We start from the raw sequence: 15,991 nt of genomic DNA on the forward strand, positions 1-15,991 counted from the left end.
TAACAGACAACAGTTTAATATATTATTTTGTCACATTTTCCACACATGAATAACCACACTTTACATGATTATTTAACTATGACTACATAGATTATGACTGTTAAAATTAATTTTTCTGCAAGTCAAGTGATATGCATGTAAAAATTATTTTTTTTTAATTTATATACATCATACTATCATGGAATACCATCAACCCTATACAGGCCTCGGAGCCCCCCCCCCCTCAATGATTTACGCAATATTTTCGCAGCGCGAATTTTTTTTAACGTGCTCGCTGACTTTTACTTTCAAGTCTTGCGCAACTTATGAGACCAGTTTTACGCCACCCGGGTACGCGGTTCCAAAATTACGTAACATGTCAGACAAGAAATTGCTCACAAGCGTGATTTCGTGTACAAAATCAATGCAAATTATGTTGTCAACCAAAAATCATAAATGTATGATTATTTTTAGCTTTGCTGGTTTAAATGTATTTATTTTATGCTGTTTATGATCAGAAGAGTCCCCAACAAATTTCGTTGAAAAAACAATGATATCAAATATGCATTACATAAAATTGGGAGTTGGGAGAAATTGCCAAACACAGATTTACAAACTTTTTTTGAGGGGTTTATATTGTATCAGCAGTACTGCAGATTATATTAAATACTCATAGATAAAGAAATAACAGAAGTTTTTGATTTGTTGATGTGGTTGGGAAAATTCGTTTGAATATTGATATCATAAAAACTGTATATAGACATATCTATTCATAAATTAGGAATTATGTTGCAATGGATGACATTGTACAATAAAGACCAAGAAAAACAAATATAGTATACAGTACCTGACTCATTATCAATATTCATGAAAACTAGGGCAATACATTTAAATGTCCAGCTCAGACGTCAGATAGGGTAATACTATATTATATTTATGGTTTTAATGTACTAATATTCATCACACTGTATGATGATTAAGTATTTATTGAATATTGATATATGACTTCGGTATTATCAATTGAAAAATACACGAAGAGCATGACAGTAAGAAAGTGAGTATTTATTTTTAAAGTAAACCTAGTTAGAAGGATCTGGTCTTTGTCTGAATGATTTTCACACTTCTCTAACTTAAAGAAATATGATGGAATTATATGATTTTGTATATATGTTGATATATCAAACACAATTATCGAAAGACTCACTTAAATTCTTAGTCTGTAGCATCTAATATCAAGATAAATGAATTTGTAAGGAAAATGCTCAAGAGCATATTTAAAGGACAAATAAGTACTGTACAGTACATTACAAAGAGAGGGTGCTAAATAAAACAATCTAAATTTCAATGCTTAAAAATAGTCAATGACCGCTATTATACTTTAGTGACATTGGAATGATGATAGGAGTACAAGTCACATTATCGACCCTTTCCCAAAAGTTCAGACTGGCATAACAGAGTCTACATTTATTACTACAAATGCAATCTGCACACTGACGGAATACCTGTTCTTCCGATTAAGGAAGTACAGGGCTTGTTCCCCAAGAGGACTCCTAATGTAGACATGAGTCCCATCGATGACACCTATGACAACAGGTAGAGGTTCACTACATTCTGTATTCCTCCTCAGATCACCCTCAAGCGTGTTGATGAGATGGAGTGCAGTCTCTTTTGAGAAGCGATACCGCATTCGAAAGGCTTCATCCATGTACAACTCAAAAGGATTCATTCATTCCTGTAATCCCGTCAGGGTCTGGGCCTGTTGGCTATCTGTGTATACATGGAAAAAGAATTAGAGTAGACAAACATGAAAAAAAAGATAATTCAAGATTCCCTGAACAATAGGTAAGGTTTGCTAACATTCAGCCCCCCCCCCCCTAGTCTTCTTAGGTACAGTATGGAAATAGCCCAGTCTATTTAGGATTAAGTTTGTTTTTCTTTTCCTAATTTTGTTTTTACATTAATATATGCATTGCATACATCAAGTCAAATGTTTCAAATAATCTGCTGCTTGAATTGCTGTACTCCTTTCATTCATTTTGACTCCATCCATTTTTAAATCTTGAAAATTGTCACTGCTTGTGCAAGTAGGAACGAAAATTTGCCATGTTGGTTTCATCACTAGTGCTTCAATCAGAATCTCCTCCATATAGAAACAAGTCCTAATTTTGTCAGTTATAAAAAAGGGAAATATTTTGCAATATTAAAGCACTGCATTGGTTTACTGTTCAATTGAAACAAAGCTTACCTCTCAGAGGCTGTTGACACGATCAAGATGCATTAAATGAGCACGGTGATTTTCTGCCATTTTTTGTTCTGCATAGAAAATGAAAATGACATAGGGTTAAGTTTCAATGGCAAAGAAAATAGTCATAAGAAAGATGAGCATGAGACTAGAATGAGATTCAGTCATCAGTCATTGAGATAACAGTTTGAGAAAATTCTCTAAAATCTGTAATCTGAAAATTGTCTCATCTCTGTAAGGACATCCCCTATTTTATCTCTGAAAACGCCAATTTTTTTCTTTGCTAAAATAAAAATACATGACTGCTCTCCCAAATTTATTTTCTTTGAAACGATTCATCATCTCAAATGAAATCTTCAAAATTGCTGAAAAGACTAGCCTGGAGGTCCCTGGAGAGTAAAAATCAGTCTAGGCATACGTATTCATAGCCGGCCCGTAGTAGGCTTACTCATGACCATCATCATGACCATGGATAGTACCATGGACCTGGCTACTATGATAGTACTGGGCGATTCCACACTAGAACTTCAAAAATCTCATAAATTTAAACATGCTTTCAATAAGTCATAAGTAGTGTAATATTTTACTATGATACCTAAATTTTATGAAAATTATGTGTTTTAACCAAAACTGAAGACAGATATAGTTTTAATTGGGGGGAACAATGGAATTTTAAATTTTCAATAATTTTGCTAATTGAATAGTCAAGTACAAACACCGCCTGAAACAATGATTTGCAAAGCACGAGAAGATTGAAAATATTGCAGGTCAATAGAATAATATATCATTGATGGTTCCAAATAATATCTACAACATTTTTATGATCCATGATAAGGGCAGCCCTGATTTTTCCGAACCTATTTTTGGCAATGTCCCGTACGACACATGACAATGCAAAAGTTTTTCCTACAATTTTATTTTTGATGATGCAATTTCATAAAATCAGTTTCTCTTTCTTTGACTCATGGGTGATCGATTTATCCCATAAGGATCTAATTACTGCCCTTCATTTTTCAATTATTGTCCTATTAAAAGTTGTCCCGTACGACACACGCTGTGTCGTACGGGACATGTCCCGTACGACACACAATATATAATGCATTTAATTGCAGGATTTGGATTCAGAAACAATGAATAGTAGGCATATTTGAATTCATTTAATTGCTTTAACATAAAGTGAACTGAAAAAGTACTTTGTATCTCCATAGAACATGAAATAGGTGATTCTAAACATTTTAATTGATTTCATGTAGGCTTATTCTTTTGTGAATCCCTTCAGCTAAACTGGTGATTTTCACTGATCAGAGCAGATTAATTTCTTTTCATTGAGCATGAAAAGAAAACCTTTATAATTATTTCAACCTAGCCTGGAAGATGACTTCCTCTTGCATGCTAATGTGGAATTATTATAAGATGTAAAAAAAATACATATCAATCATCATGATCATCTATTTGGACTTCCCTTGATGATCACTATTTGTTTATATACAGTATTGATACTCCTTACTTTTTTCAAGTTGTAAAAAAAATCTGGAAAATAAGACAAACCATATGGTTTCATGAAATGCAGATGGGTTTGAAAAAGTAGAACCGCATTTCTTTAGAAAAAAATATTTTGTGGAATTACAAGTGACAGTTGTGACATATATCATGTAGATATACATTTTATATAAAAATTATAACATTTTAGCCCCATAATTTACACAAAGTTTCATTCATTAATTGTTTAAATAGTGTTTGGAAATCATCAATTAATTCACTAAAATATAACTTCACACAAAACCTCAAGTTTTTCAGCTCGTAAAAATGCTGTGAACACTTGTACATTTCCCATCATGAAAAAAATTATAACATATTGCTCCCGATTGTATATATTGAGGTTACTTAATTATATTGTCCTGAATGACTACTTATTAAAAGATTTTTCATAAAAAGGGAAGAATTTAGGGGCAATGCTCCTTCTGATTGATAAAAAGTTCTTTTTTTATTCAGGCTGCCCAGTACAACACGCAAGTGCCTGTACAACACACAAGTGTCCCGTACGACACACAAGTGTCCCGTACGACACAGAAGTGTCCTGTACGACACACAAGTGTCCCGTACGACACATTATTTTGTTTATGATATATTGACAGAAATATTCAGCTAATAGCGGTTTCTAACCTAATGAGTGTCTTAGTTTGATAGGATTATCATTATCATCAGCCAAATAATGTGATTGAAGAAGTCAAAGAGACATAAAGTAAGAAAGTTTGGCTTCAATTTAGAGATGTCCCGTACGACACATTTTGAATGTCCCGTACGCCACAATGTTCTCGAAAATTATAATTTGCTTTATTTATTCATGAATGTTTATTTTGCTTTCTTTTATAGATGTGTTTGTTCTTGGGTAATTGAATGTCAATTTGAGTTCGGTTTCTATGAAATTTATCTGCCCAACTCACAGACTTTTGAGTACAAACTTGAGGTTTCTAAAAAAGCCACTTTTTCTGCGTCCGTACGACACATTACTATTTTAAATCTGTATTATACAGGATGTGAATTCAAGTCATGTTAAGTCTTGGTTTTTCTAACACTCTGGTAGTACTTGATGATCACCTATAGTTACTGGAATATTTTTAGTTTTTTCTTGTAAAAAAACTGTCAAATGTTCTCTAAATGTCCCGTACGACACGTATGGAATCACCCTACTAACTGAACTTCTGTCAGTTCTGAATCTGATTATCATTCTGAGACTGACTCACTGAGTGCACCGTAGGCGTAGTTAGCCTGGGCGTTGTGGGGAGTGAAAGTTATATACTGTACGTAGCTCACTCCCCACTAACGCCTGGAATCACCGTACATGCCTTTGCGTGTCGGACAGGATTACCCATGGTGAACCTAGACCTAAATCACCAATTTTAGTTATAGTTTTTCGCCCAAAGTTATGTACATGGGCAAGTTTTATGTTTACCCCCATTTAAATATATTTTTCTTAATTTCCATTAAATAAATAGTCGTAAAATTGAAAGAAGTTAAGAGCAAGAGCGTTCACTTACCCCCGTCTGTTTATGCCGCCATTTTGATTTCTTTTGTTATGATACCTAGATACACACGCGGTAACACGCGTGCAGAGCTGCAACTTAGATTTAAAAAATACTTGCATTTGTTAATTAAAATACCGATTTGTAAAATATTTGTTTCGGTTGATAAATATCATGACATAATTTATGCAAATATTTTTTTATTCCAAGTTGGCAGTCAAACCGCCAACTTGGATTAAAAAATTATTTGCATCTGCCGATAGATATCAGGAATCGCAAAATATATTTTTTTTATCGATAAATATCATATAAATTATTTCATGATATTTATCAACCGAAACAAATATTTTACAAATCGGGATTTTTATTAACAAATGCAAGTATTTTTTAAATCTAAGTTGCAGCTCTGCACGCGTGTTACCGCGTGTGTATCTAGGTATCATAACAAAAGAAATCAAAATGGCGGCATAAACAGACGGGGGTAAGTGAACGCTCTTGCTCTTAACTTCTTTCAATTTTACGACTATTCATTTAATGAAAAGTAACAAAAATCTATTCAAATGGGGTAAACATAAAACTTGCCCATGTACATAACTTTGGGCGAAAAACTATATAACTAAAATTGGTGATTTAGGTCTAGGTTCACCATGGGTAATCCTGTCCGACACGCAAAGGCATGTACGGTGATTCCAGGCGTTAGTGGGGAGTGAGCTACGTACAGTATATAACTTTCACTCCCCACAACGCCCCAGGCTAGGCGTAGTCACTCTAGGCGACACCGCAATACTTACCCGTGTTAAGAAACTGGGACTCCACTCACGCGCATTTGGGCCGCCCTAGCTTAGAACTAAGCTTTGTTTCACGAAAAATTGAATATTCTTATAATTCAATACATGTAACTAATTAGATTAGTACTGTTAAATCGGTACTGACCGGTTCTTTTCTTGAATTTTCTTGAAAATTCCCACGCTTCTGGCTTCAATTCTGCTATAAATTCTGTCGCCATAGACAGCTACACATGCAACTTTATTTATAAATGGAGCGCCCCTTACGAGAGTCGCTAATGCCGCGGAAAAATTGTTAGGCATTTTGGCCTGTGGTCAAGGCGTTCTTCTGTTCTATTTTTTTTATAGGTATGAGATCGAAATCACAGCGACTATTCACACTGTTCCATAATGATTCCGAAAGGAGGTGCAACACCCCCCACCCACATGGGCGCAAATCCCAGGGGGACACTTCCCCCTAACCCAAAATAGTAGGGGCACATTATCAAATGTCCCCCTACTATTTTTGTTCTTTTATATATGATGGAAAGAAATAGGCCTACATCATTTAAATCGAAGTAAAACATGTATTTTGGACGAGACGACCTTCTTTTGGGGGTGATAAACCTTCCTTTTTGTTTTTTTTTGTTAGTTTGTTTTTGTTTTTTTTTTGCCTGTTTTCCAGCCCCTGGTCCCCTACCTTAGATTTCCACCCTTGCCTCCCACTACTCTTGATATTGTTTGCGAATCTGTTTTGTAAATTAAAGGGGAATTTCACCCTGATAAAAAGATGATGAAAATATGAGAAAAATCATTCAAAATATCGATGAAGGTGTTATTTGACAAAAAATGGAGTTGATAGAATTTAGAATGCTTGATTTATTGTGACGTCTATAACGAGCAGTTGCTCTATCCTAAATATAAAATGCCCAAATTTCCCATTTTTAATGGTCCGTAACGACCCACTTTTTTCTTTTTGATAACAAGTATGAATTGATATACTAAATGTACCATAAAAATCATTATCATGTATTTCTTGACATTTCATTTACTTTTTTACCATAATAATAGCTGCTTGCAAAGGCCTACGCCGTCACAAAAAAACCCGGGGGGGGGGGGGGCCACTTACATTGACGAGTGGATACCATGCGCGACCAAAAAAACACGTAAAAAGGATGTCCTTTTCACGATAGGGCACGTTACCTACGTAACGTGATAAGGGTGTCAAAAACACAAAAATAACGAAAAAAGGGTATCTATTAATTCGCTAGGAAAACCGTCGTGTTTAGGGTTTAATTTGCGGGGATGATAAAACAAAATCAAAATGTTTTATAAAGGATGTCCTTTTTGCTCCAACACTTCGTGTTTAGAGTCCGATTTGCGCGAGGTGTAGAAGGTGGGGTCGTACTAAACCAAATAAGGTAAAGCCGACGACCGAAGGACCCGTAACAATAAAACATTCCTGTACTTGTTTAGGGGTTCATTTCAGGGAATATTTGCCAAGAGTATCGTTTTGTTTCCAATACTTGTTAAGGGTAGGGTTTCACACGCCAATACTTGTTAGGGGGTGCATTTTCAGAATATGGAAATTACGTGTTTAGGGTGCTTTTCGAGACCCCATGGTCGCGCATGGTATCCACTCGTGAATGGAAGTGGCCCCCCCCCCCGGGCAAAAAAAAAATCTTACCTTTGAAAAAAATTGGTGGGGGATGGATTTTCCTCGAACGCATACCAATTTTTTTTCTGCTATTTTCATAATAAACTTTAAATGAATTCAACTTTGCACTACTTAATTTTTTCAAAGACAAAATAACAAAATTACATCTCGTCATCATCATCATCACCACTATCATTAGCATCACCATCATCATCACCACAACCGTCACCACAACCATCATCATCACCAAGATAATTTTCATCATCATCATTGCCATCATCATCTTTTTTTTTCTTTATTTTTTCCCCATCCCTTTTTTTTTTCTTCCAATATTCCTCCTTTTTTTAGAGCGGCACACCGTCATGCTCCCTCACTGATTATCCGCCTCTATATGCTTGGTGTTGTATAAATTGGCGGATACCTCATAAAATGAAATACTGAAGAGAAAATAAGGAAAGGGAAAAAGTAAGAAGAAAAAGAAGATGAGAAGAAAAAAGAAAGCCAAACAAATGAAACAAAACAATGTCAAAATTTCGTAATAAAGTCTTCTACGTCAGTTTAATAATGATGTTTTCATTGAAATGAGAACAAAAAAAGAATTGAAACCATAGGCGGCGGAAGCGGGGACGTTCCCCCCTAAATTTGTTGTTGACCTTTTTTTTTTGCTTGTCAATTTATTTTCCTACGTCCCCCCCCTAAAATGTTTGGGTTGAGAGCCTTTTTTTTTTGCTTGTCAAAATTTTTTAGGTTGTCCTCTCCTAAAATTTGGGGCTTCCGCCGCCAATGATTGAAACAATGAGGTAAAAAGGACTACATTATATAGTGTAAAGAAATAGAGGGAAGCTCCGAGACAATAAAAAGGTTGAAAAAGAAAAAAATGTGAAAACACAAAGCTCTCACAACATGAGCATAATAAATAATAACAAATAAGCGAGGACAAGTAGCTGAGGGACCCCCCCAACTCTCTCTCTCTAGTTATCTATCTATCTATCCGACTCGATTATATAAGAGAAGAATTTACTAATCAAAATATTATGAGCAAAAAGCACGAGCTGATATTTTTTATGAATATTCAAAACTGATAGAGAGACGCAATCGAATTATTCGAATGCGACAAAATTGATGATCTGAGAATTTATTGTTTTTAGGAATTCATTAAAAGCATAAAGTTGATCAGCATTAAAATATGGCAGGCGCAACGCATGAGCTAAAGCTTTATAGGCATACACCGATAAAAAATTTTAAGTATTTTTGGTAATCATGAAAAAAATTGATATTTCATGAAAGAAAGCTCAAATCCCGAGGAGGAATATTCTTATGAATTGACTTTAAAAAAAACTGTGGTAAGCCCCATTTAATATTTGATTATAAGTCGAATAAAACAGTAAAAGCTGAAAAACGTTCGCGTGATATTTGGCAACCTCCCCCCCCAAAAAAAAATAAATAAAAAATAAAAAAAAGTTTTTAACTATAATAATGATCGAAGGTAATTTTGTCTCGCGTAGAACTGGACAAATGAAAAAAAAATGTCACTAAAAAAATGAAGGTAATTTTGACCCACGTAAAATTTGGCGAGCCCCCCCCCAAAAAAAAAAGAAAAAAGGTTTTAACAAGCAAAAAAAGGCTAAAAAGAGAAAGAAGAGACAAGAATATGAACGAAATATCCCCATTACAAATAATGCTGTGATCATCATAAGGGAGGGGTCGCATAACTAGTATGAACAACGTATTTAATTCCAAAATATTTACTACAAATCTCAATAGGGGGATCGGGCAGAAATGCTCACCCCCACCCCCACCCCCCCCCCCCGATCCGCCACTGATTCCAATCAATAATGACATTTATCTGCAATACTGATACTTTGGAATCAAGATACTGAAGATTGATACGCTTTACATAAATTATGAACGTCTGACAAAAAGATAATCTACCGATCACCTGACCGATCAGCTGACCAGTTCGCGTATCACTTCGGAGTTGATCACTCGTCGCAGCTGTGTGGAACGCTCACCGAAAATCAACAAAAAGGGCCTGAAATGTAAGTTTAATAGTAATTCATTTTAATTTCAACTCATTTTTTGAAGTATTTAAAGGCTTCCCACCAAATGAAAGTCATATCGCATAACTCTAATTTGTATTAAGGCGTACATTTACCAAAGTCTTGGGTTTTAAATCAGAACTGAATTGTCTAACCCATAATTTTGGGTAATGTCGCCTATGATGTCCATACATGTTAATGTTTGGACCTCATTGGTACTTGGAGTGGGCGTAGTCGAGTACGGTACATGTAACTCGACTGATTTTTACTCTCCAGGAGCCTTCAGGCATGCAAGCTAGAGTAATATAGACCATGTAGATCTAAGAAAATCCAGCGACAGGGTCAAGGGGAATCAGAAATTTCGGAAGAACCGAGTGAAAAGGGGAACAAGTCAAGGGTCTAATCGTCTAACGTCAACGAGTACGTCTAGCCGTGTCACAGAGCTCGCGAAAGACCAACACAGAAATGCACTTATGGGGCTACACAAAACCATTTCCGCGAGAATTTTTTTCACTAACTCGACTCTCACGACCGTACCTAAGATACATGCATTTATGACATAAATTCGGACATTACTTCACAAATCAATGCATAAAAAAAGTTACAAAAAATATTGCTCATCAAACAAATATGTCAAATTACTCACAATTTTCTCGGAGTTCGGTCCAGCATGTATTTTTTCCACCACTTTCACGTCCAGTCTTCCACCTTAAATTTTGCTGCAAAATTATCGTCCAGCGGTTGTTGTCTGCTAGCTAGATGTACCCAAATGCTGCGCTGTGATTGGCCAATTACGCCTAGAATCCACGGATTCTGTGGAGTCCACTGTTTCAGACCACCCCAAACAGTTGACTCGAAATCGTGACGTAATGGACTTGGTAGAATCCGTGGATTCGGTCGAGTCCACCTTTGTGAATCACAAAAGCGAATCCGTGGACTGTGGACTCAACAAAATCCGTGGATTAATCCGTGGATTTTGCAGAATCCACCTTTGTGAATTCGGGCCTATATAAGACGCCTATTTAAAAAATCGGGGTTTGCCTTGTAGTTTTAGCTTTTCATTCTCAATAATGGTTGTTTTCAGGGTTTATTATTTGTAATACATGCACTTGTACGCATATTTCATCTTGGTTTGATAATTTTTTTTTAAATCGGCAGCCCGCAAAGTTAAACAATACTGTAACAGTAAATTTTGCTGGGTCTATCTATTTTACTCTTTACTCTTACATTTGGCTTTCCATACTTTATTGTTTACATTCAACTTGTTTATTTCCATTCCTACTCATCTCATCCTTCTTTCCATCCTCTCAATCCACATACATTGTCATGATCTCATCTTTCATTCCATCTCCACAATACATCTCACATAGCAACACAGGTTCATTGCATTTCATTCATTCATTCAGTTTCCCCTCAGTCATGCTTCCTGGTTTTCCATTAGCTTTCCACTCCACATGGTCTTATTGTTTAATTCTCATTAGGATTCAGTTTAACTCATGATCACCCTTCTCTATTCTCTGATTGGTTCTTATTTTTAAATAGGGTTAGTTCATTTTATAGTTCATACCATTTTCCTTATATTTGATTGGTTGATTTCTATGATTATCCAATGTGGGTACATTGGCAGAAGATAAGATTGGAAAGTAAAGTCAGTGCTGATCTGGACTTCATCTTGTCAACTTCTAATTTATTTTGTGTTCACCCTATCTTCAGTTTAATAATTTTAGTTTAATTAAAGGAGAGCTTAGTTTGATTGAGTACAGGAGAGCATAGGAGACTGAGTTTGGAAGTGTACAAACGGTCATGTTACAACTGGTGCCAGCGGTGTTCCGTTGTCTTATCCGGACCTGATCCAGCCACGCCCTCACTTCATATATTTTTGCTTCCAGTCTATGCCATTCCTGTTTTGTCAGCATCAACATTTTCTTCCTCCTTCATATTTCTGAGCTCCACCCTTCTTCATGTATTTTGATACATTATTATTGGTGAGTCTACCTACATTTTGTTTGTATTTTACACCCTCCTTCATTTGATAACAGTATATAGTCAGCTTTCCAGCAGCACTCATTTTCTAGCCATTTACATCATAGCTCCTGGCTAGATTTTGTAATATTTTTGCTACATCCTTGTTTTGATGTTGGCAGAGTTGGTCGCCCTACTTCATCTGGTGTCTTCCTCTCATATGTCCTGACATGCCAGCTATTGGAGTTTAGATATAAGAGTTCTAACTCTTGTTGTAAATCTCCCTCCTTCAGATGTAGTTTAACTGATATAGATCTCTTTGCATCCAAACAATCTGGTGGTATATCTTCCTCCTTCATATTGGTGCTCAGATCTTGACATTAGCTTTGTATCCAAGCAACGAAGATCTATATTTAATTTATTTTTCTCTACTTGAGACTAGTATTTACTAGAGAAGAAAAGGGAACCTTCCTCCTTCATAGTTATACGAATACCTCAAAACTATTCACCTATTTCATCCTTCGTCGACATAGTCATGTTTCGATTTGAATTGCCAGAGTTTTTCTCTGGCGAAGATGGAAAGGACTTTAGACAATGGGTTAGAAGATTGGAGGTAGTTGCAGCGGCTGACTCATCAGTGGCCGACAAGCTTCAATTTGTCCTTCCCTCCAAATTGACAGGACCTGCTTTCTCTGTATGGGAAAGTCTACCTCCAAGTGAACAGGCCGACTTTAAACAGGCCAAAGAGAGACTATCTGCAATTTTTGGTCGGTCTGATTTTATTACTACATTCCAGTCATGTATTACAGCTCGAGTGAGGCAGCCGGGAGAGCAGATCCCTGTGTACGCAGCTGCCATTGCATCATTGGTCGAGGAAGCTTTTCCTTCTTATGGTGATAATGCCAAGGAAGGGGAGAAGTTCCGAAGATTTGTCGCTGGCCTGAGCAATGTTTTGCAAGTGAAAATCCATGAAATGGGAGCAAAGACTTTCCAAGAGGCTGTCGAATTGGCTAATAGAATTGAGAGAGCTCATATTTTCGGCAGACAGACCGAAACCCCCAGTGCAGCTGTCTCTCCATCTGAGGAAACTTCTGATCACCCTTCTCTTCAGAAAGTTTTAGATCGTCTGGAAGATCTTGAGAAGAAAGTTTCTTCGCTGACACTTCACCCTACATCTCGTACCCGAGGTAGAGACAAATCGCCTCGTTCTCCTTTCAAAGAGGACCGACGTCGAGCATCCAGTCCTAGTCCAAGGCGGTATCCTGATTTCCGACGGGAAAGAGAGACAAGCCCCATCCATCGTGGCTATGACTCCCCAGATTATGAGTATCATAGTCGAGAAAGAGCAGCAAGCCCCCCTCCATCGTAATTATGCTGATAAATTTCGCCGACGATCGCCGAGTCCCCGTCGTCAGAACTACAATAATTGGCGACGTTCACCGAGTCCTAGTGACAGACGAGACAGAGGAAGAAGCCCCCTCCGTCGTGATAGATACTATGATGACTATCGCCAACCTGAACGTCAAGGTAATGTGGATACATCCTTTCGTCCTCATTCTCCAAGGAGAGTACATTTCTCTGATAGGCAGGGAAACGACCGTTAGTTGATGTTGTGGGCCAGCCATCAACTACCTCACCAGCGGCCCCACCTATTGCTAAATCAAGTCTGCCCAGCTCAGTTTCTCCCTACATCCCTATCATTGTTGAATGCAAGTACATAATGGCTTATCTGGATTGTGGCTCTTATATTTCCCTTATTAGTAATGAACTTTGGTCCAGCATACCTAATAATTACAAGGGGCAAATGCAGCCAATATTTTGTCATGCTACTTCAGTAACCAGACAGAACCTTGATGTTATCGGAATAGTAACGCTCACCCTTCATCTTGGAGATAGAAGCATCCAACAACAATTCCACTGTGCGAGAGATATCAGTCACCCTCTCATCTTGGGTTGGGATTTTTTTTCTCAACATCAAGCTTCGATCTCGGCACAGACATCTACATTTGAGATGCCGGGAATGTCAATTCCTTTGGCGGGCAAGAGACAAACCACCCCTCTTCGATGTAATGCCTTACTCGTTGACTCAGTATCCATCCCCTCGATGTCTGAGATGAATGTTCAAGCCAGACTACAGTCTCAACATGGCGTCACTCCCGATGGTTATGACGGACTATTCGAGCCTCAGATGAGAGAGCACCTTTCTTCTGCTGCTGCAAGGTCCTTATGCACAGCTCAGAATGGTCTTATCACAGTCTGTCTTATTAATCCAACAGATGATGATATTCAACTTCCGGCAGATTCACATCTTGGTCAGTTCTATTCGGCGACTGGTCAGGATGATGAAGAGTACAAGATAATTGAACCGGTAGTGGCTTCAACGCAGAGCATTTCTTATAAGATCACTGATCTTCTCCCTTCTTCGGGTCTCTCAGACGAACAATATCGCCGAGCTGAACAAGTCCTTTCAGATTACTCTGAAGTGTTCAGCAACTCTGCTAGTGATATTGGTCACACTCACTTAGCTAATCACCGCATACTCACAAGTTCTGAAGCCCCTATAAAGCAACGGGCATACAGAACATCGCCTGCTGCCAAAGTTGAGATCCAACGTCAAGTTGATGACTTACTTGAGCGTAACATCATCGAAGAGAGCCATAGTCCTTGGTCCAGTCCCATTGTACTCGTACGAAAGAAAGATAACTCTTTCCGTTTCTGCATCGACTATCGCAAACTCAATGCGATAACGATACGAGACTCTCATCCTATCCCAAGGCAAGACGACACGTTAGACGCTTTGAATTCCTCATCCTTCTTCAGTGTAATGGATCTCTCAAGTGGTTATTGGCAAGTTCCCCTTCACCCTGACGACAAAGAGAAAACAGCTTTTACGACAGGAACCAGCCTTTATCACTTTAATGTGATGCCCTTCGGACTTGTCAATGCCCCTATGACTTTCCAGAGGTTGATGGAAGTAGCTCTGCATGGCCTACATTGGACAAAGTGTCTGGTTTATCTCGATGATTGTATCGTGATTGGTAAAGACTTCGATGACCATCTCAACAACGTAGCTGAAGTTCTCGAACGTTTCCGGCTCGCTGGATTGAAACTCAAGCCAAGTAAATGTCAGTTCTTCAGAAAAGAAGTCACCTACCTTGGACACTGCATCAATACGGAAGGGATCCAACCCGATCCTTCCAACACAGCGAAAGTCCAAGAATGGCCTTCTCCTAAAACAGTCACACAAGTGAGATCTTTCTTAGGATTGGCATCGTATTACAGACGGTTCATTCCCAAGTTCTCACAGATCGCCTCTCCCCTCCATCATCTTACACAGAAGAACACTCCCTTCATCTGGTCAGAAGCATGTGAGGAAGCCTTTCAACATCTCAAGATGGCCCTCATCAGTCCTCCTCTTCTTGCTTACCCAGACTTTGACAAGGAGTTCAGATTAGCGACAGACGCTTCGAATGATGCTGTCGGAGCAGTCTTATCTCAAGTACATAACAATAGAGAACAAGTGATTGCATACTTTAGTGCCACCCTCTCTAAGACGCAGCGAAGATGGTCGACATTTGATCGCGAATTATGGGCGATCGTTTCCTCCATCCGACATTTTCGCCACTTCCTTAGAGGACAGCATTTCACTGTGGTTACTGACCACCAACCCTTGCTGAGTTATGAGAAACTACCCATCCAAGATGATACGACAGGTAGAAGAGCTCGATGGATGGTAGAACTCCACTCTTACTCCTTTTCTATCATTCATCGACGAGGCAGATCACACACTAATGCAGACGCAATGTCTCGTCACCCTTCGACTTCAAACACTGATACGCACCTCCCTCCTTCGAAGTCTCATGTGTGTGCCATGAACAATAGCAAGACTACTTGTTCAGTAGGTACACAAACAGATGCACCAAGAAATAAGCCCGTAGTAAATAGGCCTTACCTTCCTCCTTCGTTGCCTGAATCACCTGACTATCCAGAGTCAAATAGCAAACAATGTCTTCCTACGTCAGAAACATCCTCAAAATCAGACGATGATGCTCGTCTTCCTCCTTCATCGTCAGAGATTCTTAATGGCCTACGACTCAAAATCTTTCGTCATCAGCAGTTAGACAAAGATGTACAAGTTGTCAAACACATGGTGATTGAAAAAGTAAAACTTGGTCCTAGAGAAATACGCCGTTATTCACCAAGAATGAGACGTTTCCTATGGCAATTGAATCGTTTCAAGGTAGAGGATGGCATCCTTTATCGCACAAAGAGAGACCTGAAAAAGTCAACTATCCTCTATCAAGCTGTTATCCCACAGAGTTTGG

General features: G+C 38.0%; 1 long non-coding RNA gene across 1 annotated transcript; it reads right to left on the reverse strand.

Moving 5' to 3' along the window:
• Positions 1-942: 942 nt before the first annotated feature.
• On the reverse strand, positions 943-10,705 carry LOC121408497. The gene is made up of 3 exons (XR_005969046.1): positions 10,351-10,705; positions 2,225-2,292; positions 943-1,746 (listed from the first exon to the last, which is right to left on the reverse strand). It is a non-coding gene; the product is annotated as an uncharacterized LOC121408497 (long non-coding RNA).
• Positions 10,706-15,991: the final 5,286 nt, after the last annotated feature.

Source organism: Lytechinus variegatus, chromosome 2 (genome assembly GCF_018143015.1).
Source record: "Lytechinus variegatus isolate NC3 chromosome 2, Lvar_3.0, whole genome shotgun sequence".
Classification (NCBI taxonomy): Eukaryota; Metazoa; Echinodermata; class Echinoidea; order Temnopleuroida; family Toxopneustidae; genus Lytechinus; species Lytechinus variegatus.